We start from the raw sequence: 14271 nt of genomic DNA, 5'->3' as shown, positions 1-14271 counted from the left end.
AGCGGGCCAACCATAGCGCCATCTGGTTTCCCCCTTCAAGCTAGACAAGTTTCGTTCTTTGTAGTTTGTTTCGTGAGATATTTGGCCCGGTCAAGATCAATGGACCACCCTGTATAGGAAGGAAAAAATCCTGTTACGACTTCAGGGCGGATGAGCTGTAGTTGTTATATTCTCGCCTTCTTATTTACCTTACATTTTGCAGCTGTAAACTCCGAGTATCAAGTAAACTGTATAGCTTAACGAACAAGAGAATACGGGAGTGTGACGGCGGGGTATTGCGATGTGAACGGCAGAGCCGCCGCACGGCGTCTTCCTGGAGGTGGACTGACGGCGCCTGGACCCGGGCAACCAGTTCCTGCCCGTGTGGGAGGGCGCCGCGCTCTCGGTGTGGTGCGTGGCGGAGGGTGGTGTGCCGGCGCCGTCGCTGTCGTGGCAGGTGTCGCGCGCCGACGGCTCGCCCGCCGAGAGCGTGCCGGGCCACCAGCCGGGCGGCCGGGCGTCGCGGCGCTCCGAGCTGCGCCTGCAGTCGCTGCGGCGCGCCCACCACGGCGCCACCGTCGCCTGCCGCGCCCACCACCCCGCGCTGCAGCGGCCGCTCTCCGTCCAGCTGCTGCTCGACGTCCAGTGTACGTAGCCCGCCGGTGCTGCCGGTGCTGCTCCCAGCCATATTCCTCAGTCTCTCTCTCTCTTCAACAGGAGGACTGACACTTGTTCAGTCCATTTCCGGTATTCGCTACTAAAGTTAACGTTCTGCAGTGATGGTGATTTTTTTGGAGATGCAAATTAAGTACCTAGTTGCTCGAACAGTCCACGGGTATGCTGCCGGTTCATAGCGTCCAGTGGGCACAATATTTCGGCGATCAGACATGCTGCCATCGTCAGGTGCGCTGGCGAACTGAGCTCCTGAGGGTGGGCGGCCGATTTAAATCCCCTCTCCCACTCGGACCGTGATGGCATTGACGCGTATAAGGCGCGAATGGTGTTCTGTGGTACAGCCATCCATGCTGCACTCACCTGGTTGCGAAGTTCGTCTGTGGTGGTTGGCATCGAGTCACAACGCTGTTTCACCATACCCCCACACATTTTCGACTGGCTCGTGATCTGGCAGACCAGGGCAGACCGCTGACATCCTGTGACACCAAGAAGGCAGGCACGTGTTCGTGCAGCAACATGTGGTCGTGCATTGTCTTGCTGAAAAATAGCGTCTGGAGTGTTGTGCAGAAAGGGTATGACTACGGGTCGCAGGATATCATTCACGTAGGCCACACTGGTCACAGTGCCCTGGACACTCAACAACTGTGATTTATGGCTGTAGCCAATAGCAACCCACACCGTGCCTTGAGTTGGCGCTGTATGTCTTGTCGAATGCAGTCACTATCATGCCGCTGCCCCCGTCTGCGGCGAACCCTCATTTTGAAACAAACAGAACCTGGATTCATCCGAAAACACTCTACGATGTCATTCCTGTTCCCAGTGACGTCGCTCCACGCCTAGCATGTTTCTGTACATTCGCCAAAGGTAGACGGAGAAGTGGACGACGCGCACGTAACCCATGTCATAAGAAACGTACGACGTGTTCCATTGTTCCGCCTGAGCCGAGGACGCCGCAGATCTGTCCTTCAATACCATTCGGATGAGATGTCGACCTTCTCCGGGGGAAGGTGGGGTGTCTGGGTTGTGCGACCTGACCCATCTCATCACGTTCTACGGCCTTCCGTGCACCATTTACACACACCCGTCGCACTGCCGAAACGCTTCATCCCATACGAGCAACAATTCCCCGAATGGATGCATCATATTCTCTGATGTCAATAATGCGCCCTCTTTCAAACTCATTGATTTGACGGTACGGTACCGCCTAGTCTGCGAGGCATCCTGCACGTCTGCTCGCTCATCGATTACCTTCTGTTTATAGCGACAACGATAGCAGCAGGCACATTTTACTGGTAGGTGGTGCCGCGCCCCGATTTCAGTGTTGACCTTGAAACCGCGTACCAACATGGTTCAAATACTAATCACTTCTGCAGAACATATTGATGTACAGGTCCTGTGAATATGAACGTCTTTTCTCTAATCGTTCAAGGTCTTCTGTTCTTTTCTGAATGTGAGCGCACCGCTTGGTACTCAGCTAATAAATACTATTAAGAGGGGACATACACTACTGGCCATTAAAATTGCTACACCACGAAGATGACGTGCTATAGACGCGAAATTTAACCTACAGGAAGAAGATGCTGTGATATGCAAATAATTAGCCGTTCAGAGCATTCACACAACGTTGGCGCTTGGCGACACCTACAACGTGCTGACATCAGGAAAGTTTCCAACCGATTTCTCATACACAAACAGCACTTGACCGGCGTTGCCTGGTGAAACGTTGTTGTGATGCCTTGTGTAAGGAGGAGAAATGCGTACCATCACGTTTCCGACTTTGATAAAGGTCGGATTGTAGACTATCGCGATTGCGGTTTATCGTATCGCGACATTGCTCCTCGCGTTGGTCGAGATCCAACGACTGTTAGCAGAATATGGAATCGGTGGGTTCAGGAGCGTAATACGGAACGCCGTGCTGGATCCAAACGGCTTCGTATCACTAGCAGTCGAGATGACAGGTAGCTTATCCGCATGGTTGTAACGGATCGTGCAGTCACGTCTCTATCCCTGAGTCAACAGATGGGGACGTTTGCAAGACAACAACCATCTGCACGAACAGTTCGACGACGTTTGCAGCAGCATGGACTATCAGCTCGGAGACCATGGCTGCGATTACCATTGACGCCTCATCACAGACAGGAGCGCCTGTGGTGGTGCACTCAACTACGAACCTGGGTGCACGAATGGTAAAACGTCACTTTTTCGGATGAATCAAGGTTCTGTTTACAGCATCATGATGGTCGCATACGTGTTTGGCGACATCGCGGTGAACGCACATTGGAAGCGTGTATTCGTCATCGCCATACTGGCGTATCACCCGGCCTGATGGTATGCGGTGCCATTGGTTACACGTCTCGGTCTCCTCTTGTTCGCATTCATGGCACTTTCAACTGTGGACATTTCAGATGTGTTACGACCCGTGGCTCTACCCTTCATTCGACCCCTGCGAAACCCTACATTTCAGCAGAATAGTGCACGACCGCATGTTGTAGGTCCTGTACGGGCCTTTCTGGATACAGAAAATGTTCGACTACTGTCCTGGCCAGCACATTCTCCAGATCTCTCACCAATTGAAAACTTCTGGTCAATGGCGGCCGAGCAACTGGCTCGTCACAATACGCCACTCACTGCTCTTGATGAACTGTGGTATCATGCTGAAGCTGCATGGGCAGCTGTACCTGTACACGCCATCCAAGCTCTGTTTGACTCAATGCCCAGGCGTATCTAGGCCGTTATTACGGCCAGAGGTGGTTGTTCTGGGTACTGATTTCTCAGGATCTATGCACCCAAATTGCGTGAAAATGCAATCACATGTCAGTTCTAGTTAGATACATTTGTCCAATGAATACCCGTTTATCATTTGCATTTCTTCTTGGTGTAGCAATTGCTACACCAATTTTAATGGCCAGTAGTGTACAAGCAATTAAAGGAATCAGTGAATATTAATCGCCAAAACTAGATTAAATGCGACACAGCCTTGTAGCACTGTGGGATGAAATCAACCAACAGTTCTCAGTTACTCGCCAGTATGCCGTTTTTCTCTAGGAACAGTTAATAGCGAAACAAACACTATGAGTGACCGTCCAGTCCATAGAGAGTTGTATTCAGAGAAATGTGGGGACCTGTTGGAGACAAGTATCAAGAGAATTTGTCACGAGAAGGGTTGGAGTCGGACGCAAACAGCGGCTACCACTGATGATTGAGTTGGAGGCAGGGCGACAAGGTTGAGACACATCACATGAATAACTCAACCACTTTTAGTGATAAAATCTGTCAAACAAAATCTGCTTAGCTACAAAGGCGATATAGCATGATGTTCATAATTTTTTCTTAGATTGAAGGATAGAGGCGACTGATAGCCAACTTTGTTATTTTACTCGTAAATGCGTTTGTAAACGCGTACAATTTAATATCTTCTGTTACGTCTGGTTATCTATGAGCGTCCGTTAATCATGGAGTGTCTTCAGTAAAAAACTTAAACACAATGTGGTTGATTTAGTGTATAGATTGCATCAAATGTAAAGAACATGCCACTCATTGCAGGGTTCGTGTGTTTCTCTGTAGTATGAACACCATTAGCCTTTGGTTTTGCTGTCGCAGCGAGCAGGTGACGTCTTCATAAAGTTATTGGATCTTCATAATGTTCTGCACAAAAGCTAAAAAAGAAATTTGATATTGTTTCTATTTACGGCGAACGTTGTCAAAATATCAGAGTAGCAGTGTGACTGCATGCAGAGAGGTACCCCGATTGTGCGACACCTTTGTGATTCATCTTTGCAAATTAATACATGCATTTCACGAAACGGGAAACGTCAAAAGCGAAAACACGTAAATGGCTCGAATTAGCAACCGATGAGCGACACGCAGTTGACGTCTTAGCAGCTGTAGCACACTATCCACGTGTTACAACTAGACAGCTCAAACACGAGGGTGGAATTAGTAAACGATGCATTCTTCGAATATTATATTCCAACAAACTTCACCCATACTACGTATCTATATAAAAAGCCCCATAGCGATGACTTTCGACGAGGAGCACTGTTCTGCGAAGGGGGGCCATGGAAAATACAAACAGATGAAGACGTTATTTGCAAACAGAGCATGGGCTGTACAAGCTTCGCAACATACACTAGTGGTCCTCTGAGACCCCACAGTGCCTGATAGAAGAGAACAAACCAGGACCTTGGTCGGTCAACGTGTGGTGCGGTCAATTAAATAGTCGATTTATTGACCCCATCTTATTTTATAGGAACTTAAATAGAGCAATGTTGCAATTTTAAACATGGCTGATTTCAGCAACCGTATTTTAGTTTCAATATAGGAGTATATAGAAAACCGGTTGCAAATAACTGTTTGGTACAATGACCTAGGATTCGACACCCCTACCGATGAAATTTTGAGAAATCGTAAAACTACGTTGCGAGAAAGGAATGGTCAGAATTAAGAGCAGATATGCTCAAGTCAAAAAATAAAAAACGTTTTTGAATTTAGCGTATCTGCTCTTAATTCTGACCATTGCTTTCTCCCAAAGTAATTTTACGGTCCCTCAAAATATCATTCTGATGAAGACATCCGTAGAGGTGTCGAAACCTTGTCAGTGTACCAAACAGTTATTTTCAACCTGTTGGCTGTATAGTCCTATGTTGAAAAGAGTGATAGAGCAATGTATTATCATTTCTTAAAAGAGGCACTGCCACTTTCACTAGAGGATATTCCACTGGACACGATGGATGTCCTGTAGATTCTGCACCGAGAATTACAGAGGTTCTGGACAACGGATTTGGAGAGCCTCGTATTGGTCGGTCTCACGACATAAACTGGCTTGCACGTTCGCCAGACGTAACGCATGTGAGCTTTCACTTGCGGAGTACACTGACATAACACGTTTGCAATGAAACTGCAACCACTCACGAAGACGTGAAGTACCGTAGTAGACGAGCTTGTTCCGCCATCAGCTTGGGTGAAATTCAACGTACACTATGATCCACATGCAATCGGTTTACAGCATGTATGACTAACTATTAATGGTCACCATTTTGAACACATGCCGTAACAAAGCTACAAGATTCACTCCAAAAGAAATGCACACTATTTTTGTAAAAATACAGTTTTCATTCTGAATGTGTGAAAGTTTTACAGTGTGTAGATACATCCTTTCCGCTTGTTTTCAAACTTAGTTCAACTTGTTCCCGTGAGTGGCGCCGTCACAGCATGTCTTCAAGATGGCTGCTACACTTGACGTTCGTCAGAAGTAACATGCTGTCATAGAATTCCTGTGCTGTGAAAACGAGACACTGGGAAACACCCACAAGAGGTTGAAAAGGTGTATGGAGATGCTGCTGTCGATCGCAGTACAGTTAGTCGGTGGGGAAGAAGGTTACGTGATGAAAGCGAGCACGGCAATATTGAGGATTGTCCTCGCAGCGGCAGGCCTCGTACTGCACACACTCCAGACAATGTGCAGAGAGTTAACGAATTGGTGATTGCTGACAGACGCATCACAGTGAACAAATTGTCACGCTACGTTGGGATAGGGGAAGGAAGTGTCTGCAGAATACTGGAAGTGTTGGCGTTAAAAAAGGTTTGTGCCAGGTGGGTTCCAAGGATGTTGACAGTGGCTCAGAAAGAAACAAGAGAAACGGTATGCAGCGAACTTTTGGAGTAGTACTAGAATGGTGGAGACGAATTTCTTGGAAGAATTGTGACAAGTGATAAAACATGGCTCCATCATTTTTCACCAGAGACGAAGAGGCAATCAATGGAGTGGCATCATGCAAATTCACCCAAGAAAAAAAATCAAAACCGCACCTTCTGCTGGAAAAGTTATGGCTATGGTGTTTTTCGATTCCGAAGGACTTTTGTTTGTGGACACCATGCCAAGTGGAACGACCATAAATTCTGATGCATATGTGACGACACTGAAGAAACTTCAAGCTCGACTGAGTCGTGTTCCACCACATCGGCAAAAGCAGGATGTTTTGCTGTTGCACGACAATGCACGGCCACATGTCAGTCAAAAAACCATGGAAGCGATCACAAAACTCGGATGGACAACACTGAAACACCCGCCTTACAGTCCTGACCTGGCTCCACGTGACTATCAACTCTTTGGGAAACAAAGATTCTCTTCGTGGGACAAGGTTTGAAGATGATGACTCCCTTGTGCACGCTGCCAAACACTGGCTCCAACAGGCTGGTCCAGAATTTTACCATACGGGTATACAGCCGCTGGTTCCAAGATGGCGTATAGCAGTTGAGAGGGATTGAAACTTTGAAACATTCAATAAAACTTTCAATAAAAGATGGATTTTTAAAAAAATAATGTACATTTCTCTTGGAGTGACCCTCGTATCTGACGTCATTAAATTACTTATCGTACATTTCATCGTAGTCTCACAGTATGTGTTTGCAAATGTGCGTACAAAAGGACAACAGCTAAGATGAGTACTGTACAACCTAACGCAGCGTGCACGTCTTCAAAACTCTATTGAAAGGCAAGTAATGTAGCACGCCAATCCTTTTAAAACAACAAAGTTGAATATCATATATCCTGTATCCTGAACACCACACTACAAGGTAAGCAGATTTTGTTTGAAATATTTTCTTCTGTTACTAATTGTGGCTGAGTTATTCAGTTGGCCTTTCTTAGGTGCTTCACGGTGTATGTGAAAGAAGGTGGTGTGTGTGGGGTAACAGATTGAATGCATTTCTTTTCCATTTTCCACTTGTTGTTGTTGTTGTTGTGGTCTTCAGTCCTGAGACTGGTTTGATGCAGCTCTCCATGCTACTCTATCCTGTGCAAGCTTTTTCATCTCCCAGTACCTACTGCAACCTACATCCTTCTGAATCTGCTTAGTGTATTCATCTCTTGGTCTCCCTCTACGATTTTTACCCTCCACGCTGCCCTCCAATACTAAATTGGTGATCCCTTGATGCCTCAGAACATGTCCTACCAACCGATCCCTTCTTCTGGTCAAGTTGTGCCACAAACTTCTCTTCTCCCCAATCCTATTCAATACTTCCTCATTAGTTATGTGATCTACCCATCTAATCTTCAGCATTCTTCTGTAGCACCACATTTCGAAAGCTTCTATTCTCTTCTTGTCCAAACTATTTATCGTCCATGTTTCACTTCCATACATGGCTACACTCCATACAAATACTTTCAGAAATGACTTCCTGACACTTAAATCAATACTGGATGTTAACAAATTTCTCTTCTTCAGAAACGCTTTCCTTGCCATTGCCAGCCTACATTTTATATCCTCTCTACTTCGACCATCATCAGTTATTTTGCTCCCCAAATAGCAAAACTCCTTTACTACTTTAAGTGCCTCATTTCCTAATCTAATTCCCTCAGCATCACCCGACTTGATTAGACTACATTCCATTATCCTTGTTTTGCTTTTGTTGATGTTCATCTTATATCCTCCTTTCAAGACACTGTCCATTCCATTCAACTGCTCTTCCAAGTCCTTTGCTGTCTCTGACAGAATTACAATGTCATCGGCGAACCTCAAAGTTTTTATTTCTTCTCCATGAATTTTAATACCTACTCCGAATTTTTCTTTTGTTTCCTTTACTGCTTGCTCAATATACAGATTGAACAACATCGGGGAGAGGCTACAACCCTGTCTTACTCCCTTCCCAACCACTGCTTCCCTTTCATGTCCCTCGACTCTTACAACTGCCATCTGGTTTCTGTACAAATTGTAAATAGCCTTTCGCTCCCTGTATTTTACCCCTGCCACCTTTAGAATTTGAAAGAGAGTATTCCAGTCAACATTGTCAAAAGCTTTCTCTAAGTCTACAAATGCTAGAAATGTAGGTTTGCCTTTCCTTAATCTTTCTTCTAAGATAAGTCGTAAGGTCAGTATTGCCTCACGTGTTCCAGTGTTTCCACTTACAATATAAAATTAAATGCAGCTCTATTAGTTTCATTCAGATTCGTATTTCAGTGCCTCTGGAGCTTTCAATGAGAGGGGCTCACGATTTTTGCTTTCGAGTTGGAGATGTCCGCCTCTATAATCAGTCGCACAGTATAGAGAGGGCTCAGCTCGACTCTCAGTTTAAAGTTGTTCAGGCTGTTCAGCGTAGAATTACTCACTGTTAATGTTTACACATGAATGGAGATACATGTTGCAACTGTACTCATCTGCTTACAGATACTCCGTCCTTCATGATCAGCCGCTACCCTGGCTTCGGCTTCCCAATTGAGGAAGGGATGCCGGTCTCCCTGAGGTGCGAAGTCGAGGCCAACCCTCCGTCCAGGCCCGTCTGGGTCAAAGGTCAGTACAGCAGACCGGCAGTGTCCCAGCTGCCGCGCGTTGCATGCCGGGACGCGTCAGCTGGAGTTGGTGTCCTGGTCCCGCCGCACCTGTGGAACGTCGCCGCTGCCGAAGACGCGCGCCTTTGTTTACGTATACGTTACGAGAGGTAGTGTGGCTCCACTTCTCTCAAAGGTATACACTGAGGTGACAAAAGTCGTGCTACAGCGATGTGAATGTATTACTGACGACGGTAGTATCGCGTACACATAATATACACTACTGGCCATTAAAATTGCTACACCAAGAAGAAATGCAGATTAGAAACGGGTATTCATTGGACAAATATATTATACTAGAACTGACATGTGATTACATTTTCACGCAATTTGGGTGCATAGATCCTGAGAAATCAGTATCCAGAACAACCACCTCTGGCCGTAATAACGGCCTTGATACGCCTGGGCTTTGAGTCAAACAGAGCTTGGATGGTGTGTACAGGTACAGCTGCCCATGCAGCTTCAACACGATACCACAGTTCATCAAGAGTAGTAAGTGGCGTATTGTGACGAGCCAGTTGCTCGGCCACCATTGACCAGACGTTTTCAATTGGTGAGAGATCTGGAGAACGTGCTGGCCAGGGCAGCAGTCGAACATTTTCTGTATCCAGGGAGGCCCGTACAGGACCTGCAACATGCGGTCATGCATTATCCTGCTGAAATGTAGGGTTTCGCAGGGATCGAATAAAGGGTAGAGCCACGGGTCGTAACACATCTGAAATTTAACATCCACTGTTCAAAGTGCCGTCAATGCGAACAAGAGGTGACCGACACGTGTAACCCATGGCACCCCATACCATCACGCCTGGTGATACGCCAGTATAGCGATGACGAATACACGCTTCCAATGTGCGTTCACCGCGATGTCGCCAAACACGGATGCGACCATCATGATGCTGGAAACAGAACCTTGATTCATCCGAAAAAATGACGTTTTGCCATTCGTGCACCCAGGTTCGTCGTTGAGTACATCATCGCAGGCGCTCCTGTCTGTGATGCAGCGTCAAGGGTAACCGCAGCAATGGTCTCCGAGCTGATAGTCCATGCTGCTGCAAACGTCGTCGAACTGTTCGTGCAGATGGTTGTTGTCTTGCAAACGTCCCCATCTGTTGACTCAGGGATCGAGACGTGGCTGCACGATCCGCTAAAGCCATGCGGATAAGATGCCTGTCATCTCGAATGCTAGTGATACGAGGCCGTTGGGATCCAGCAAGGCGTTCCGTATTACCCTCCTGAACCCACCGATTCCATATTCCGCTAACAGTCATTTCATCTCGACCAATGCGAGCAGCAATGTCGCGATACGATAAACCGTTATCGCGATAGGCTACAATCCGACCTTTATCAAAGTCGGAAACGTGATGGTACGCATTTCTCCTCCTTACACGAGGCATCACAACAACAATCCACCAGGCAACGCCGGTCAACTGCCATTTGTGTATGAGAAATCGGTTGGAAGCTTTCCTCATGTCAGCACGTTTTAGGTGTCGCCAAGCGCCAACCTTGTGTGAATGCTCTGAAAAGCTAATCATTTGCATATCACAGCATCTTCTTCCTGTTGGTTAAATTTCGCGTGTGTAGCACGTCATCTTCGTGGTGTAGCAATTTTAATGGCCAGTAGTGTACGTAAAAGGATAGTGTATTGGCTGGGCTGTCACTTGTAGTCAGGCGCATCATGTAATAGGGTGTGCGACGTGACTCTGGCCGCTCGGCGGGAATTAACAAACTCTGAACGGGGAAAGATGAATGATATTTATAGCTAGACGCACGGATCATTCAGTTTCTAAAATCGTTAGGAAGTCGGTATTCCGATATCCAAAATGTCATGAGTGTGCCGAGAATACCAGATTTCACGCAATACCTCTCACCATGGACAATACAGAGGCCGACGGCATTCACTTCACGACCGAGAATAGAGTTATCATTGCTAACAGACAAGCAACACGCGTAAAATAACTGCAGAAATCAATGTGAGGCGTACGACTAACGGATCCGTTAGGACAGTGCGCAAAATCTGGCGTTAATGAGCCACGGCAGCAGACATCCGACGCAAGTGCCTTTGCTAGCAACACGACATCACCTGCAATACCTTTCCCGGTCTCGCGATCGTTTCGGTTGGACCCTAGACGACTGCAAAACCGTGACCTGGTCAGATGAGTCGCGATTTCTGTTGGTAAGACCTGGTCACGGCGTTCGAGTGTGACACAGGCCCCACGAAGCCATGGAACTAACTTGTCAAGAACACGGCGTACAAACTGATGGTAGCTGCATAATGATGTGGGTTTTGTTTATGTGAAATGGGCTATGTTCTGTGGTCCACCTGAACTGATCATTGACTAGAAATGGTTATGTTCGGGTATGTGGAGACCATTTGCAGCCATTCATGGACTTCATGTTCCCAAACAACGGTGCAATTTTTATGGATGACAATGCGCCATGTCACCAGGTCACAATTGCTCGCGATTGGTTTGAAGAACATTCTGGACAATTAGAGCGAATGATATGGTCACACATCGAACACTAATGGGACATAATTGAGAGGTCAGTTTGTGCACGAAATACTGCGCCCGAAATACTTTCGCAGTGATTGACGGTCATAGAGGTAGCATGGCTCAATATTTCTGCAGGGGTATTCCAACGATTTGTTGAGTCCATGCCATGTCGAGTTGCTACACTACATGTGGTGAAAGGAAGTCCGACATGATATTAGCAGGTGTAACATGACTTTTGTCACCTCAACGTATCAAACCTGGGAGACGACATATCGGATTTTACCAAGATCGTATTTGGCGTGCTTTATATTGTTCTTTACGTCCTTTGAAAAATCCTGTTTCAAAACAGTAACACATTGACGATCTCTACAAATGATTTCAGTATTGGTACAGTTTGTTGCAATAAAGCCCGCATCTCGTGGTCGTGCGGTAGCGTTCTCGCTTCCCACGCCCGGGTTCCCGGGTTCGATTCCCGGCGGGGTCAGGGATTTTCTCTGCCTCGTGATGGCTGGGTGTTGTCTGCTGTCCTTAGGTTAGTTAGGTTTAAGTAGTTCTAAGTTCTAGGGGACTGATGACCATAGATGTTAAGTCCCATAGTGCTCAGAGCCATTTTTTGTTGCAATAAAATTTCAGGTATGACTCATCGGCGTTTAAAACTTTCATGTGATATATGACACAGGACAATGTAAGAATTGTAGGTCATCGCCGTGGTGTAATAGGAATCCATGTGGAGCTAAGAAACCAAAAGTTTTGCTTCGCATCCTACCAACTGAAAAAGTTTTGTTATTCACCTTAGCGTTTGTGAAAGATTCTGAGAATCGTTCTTATTAATTTAACAGAAGTATGTTCCGTAATACTCGATGTTACGCACGTACAGGGTTATTCAGCTGATCTAACCATCGTAGTTTTACGCAACCCGCAATATTCTAACTGCCCTTCAAAATCCTAAAGCGAGATTTTCATATTCTCTCGCTCGTTACACGCAAAAACTAATCCTACATAAAAAAATGAACAATACCTTTTGGACCAAGTTGAGTGTGGCTACATTTTGAACTGGGATACGCTTTTTCTAGAGACCGAAGTTTTCAAGTTATTTAGTAACAACGTACAAAAGAGACGTTCAGACGCCACCCAACTGCCATACTCACCCCACACCAGGCAGGATTTCTAGTATGTTGTTCATAACACATAACACGTAGAAGAATTATGGTTCACACACAAAGATTCAAATGCACTCAGTAATTGAAAACAAATTTCATTACTTTCCAGTGGTAAATGATGATGATGGCGTTTGGTTTGTGGGGCGCTCAACTGCGTTGTCATGAAGCACCCCTACGAAGTACCAGTTTTGACACAGTTCATTTTTTTTTCACAATCTAGCCATTGTCACGAACAATGATGATGATGATGATGAAATGATAAGGACAACACGTATACCCAGTCCTCGGGCATCGAACCCGGGACCCCGTAAACCAGAGGCAGCAACGCTAGCCGCTACACCACGAGCTGCGGACACACTGATAAATGAATCATCAAAGCCAGTTACTGACTCACAGCGGAAAGAATCGAGAAGGTTAACACGATGCATGAAGTGCATCGTGACCGATTAAGGACCAAGTTCGGTTCCTTTTGAATTTGCGTAAGAAAATACTAAAGTCGTCACTCACGATAATTCCGTACTGTTCCTAACGCTTGAATATTATAGTCATAGACAAACCTAAATCGACCTAAATGTCATCCAAATATCACTGTTCATATATGTACAGACATAGTACGTCATAATTACTGCCGAGCGGGCTAGCCGCACGGTCTGGCGCGCCTTGTCACGGCCAGCGCGGCTCCCCCTGTCGGAGGTTCGAGTCCTCCCTCGGGCATGGGTGTGTGTGTTGTCCTTAGCGTCAATTAGTTTAAGTTAGATAAAGTAGTGTGTAAGCTTAGGAACCGACGACCTCAGCAGTTTGGTCCCCTAAGACCTTACCACAAATTTCCAAAATTTTTCATAATTACTTGACCGCGGAATAGCAACGGATTGCCGCATTGCCGTACATTCAGTCTAAACCCGAAACTGCCTCGCCTCTGCAGACAGTGAGCGAACAAAATTTGTTGGGCGCACTGACCCATCACCAAGATGATATTGCCAGTAAGAGCAGGCGTATCCTACAATCAGAAAACGTGACGGACGATACCTATTTATTTCGACCTAAAATGTTCCACTCCGTTCAACGGATGAAAATTTGAAGTTATTGTCTCTGCACTTGGATTAGAAAGGATCAACCACTTGGCCACATCTCTCGAGGCGCACAGCCAACTGTAGTGCGACAAAGTGTCATGACAAACTATCGCCGCCGACCTAACTTCAAAGATTACACTGAAATACCATCCCAGTCTGCTACTGCAAAGTCAAATCAATATCTTCCCCCTGAATCTGCGTAGTTGCATGCATTTCTAATTACACTCACATTCATTCAAAACGAGCGGTTATCTGTGTTGGGGACATCGAAATTAAAGTAAGAATAAACACAGCACACTGTTTAGATTATCAGTGTGATCTTCTTCTATGGCATGGAAAATATGAGCAAATTTAGGAAGACAAAAGATACTCTTCCAAATGTGAAAAAGCAAAAACACAAAATTATATGAGAGGTCTATTGGTTGAAGCCTTTCAGGATACTGATCTCAAGAAAAAGTGAAACAAAACGTTCCATTATAGTCTTCTCGCAAGCATTGGCATGTATTCAGGATACTACAGTGAGAGTGACAAAATTGTGTGAATAATAAGCCATGAAATGAGGGGGGGGG

At 46.0% G+C, this 14271-nt stretch overlaps 1 pseudogene; it reads left to right on the top strand.

Moving 5' to 3' along the window:
- Positions 1-14271, top strand: part of LOC124776117 — a 38009-nt pseudogene that overhangs the window by 13765 nt on the left and 9973 nt on the right.

This window comes from Schistocerca piceifrons, chromosome 2, assembly GCF_021461385.2.
Source record: "Schistocerca piceifrons isolate TAMUIC-IGC-003096 chromosome 2, iqSchPice1.1, whole genome shotgun sequence".
In the NCBI taxonomy this organism is placed as follows: Eukaryota; Metazoa; Arthropoda; class Insecta; order Orthoptera; family Acrididae; genus Schistocerca; species Schistocerca piceifrons.
Note: the sequence above shows the minus strand (reverse complement) of the source record. Positions and strands in the feature narration are given on the sequence as shown.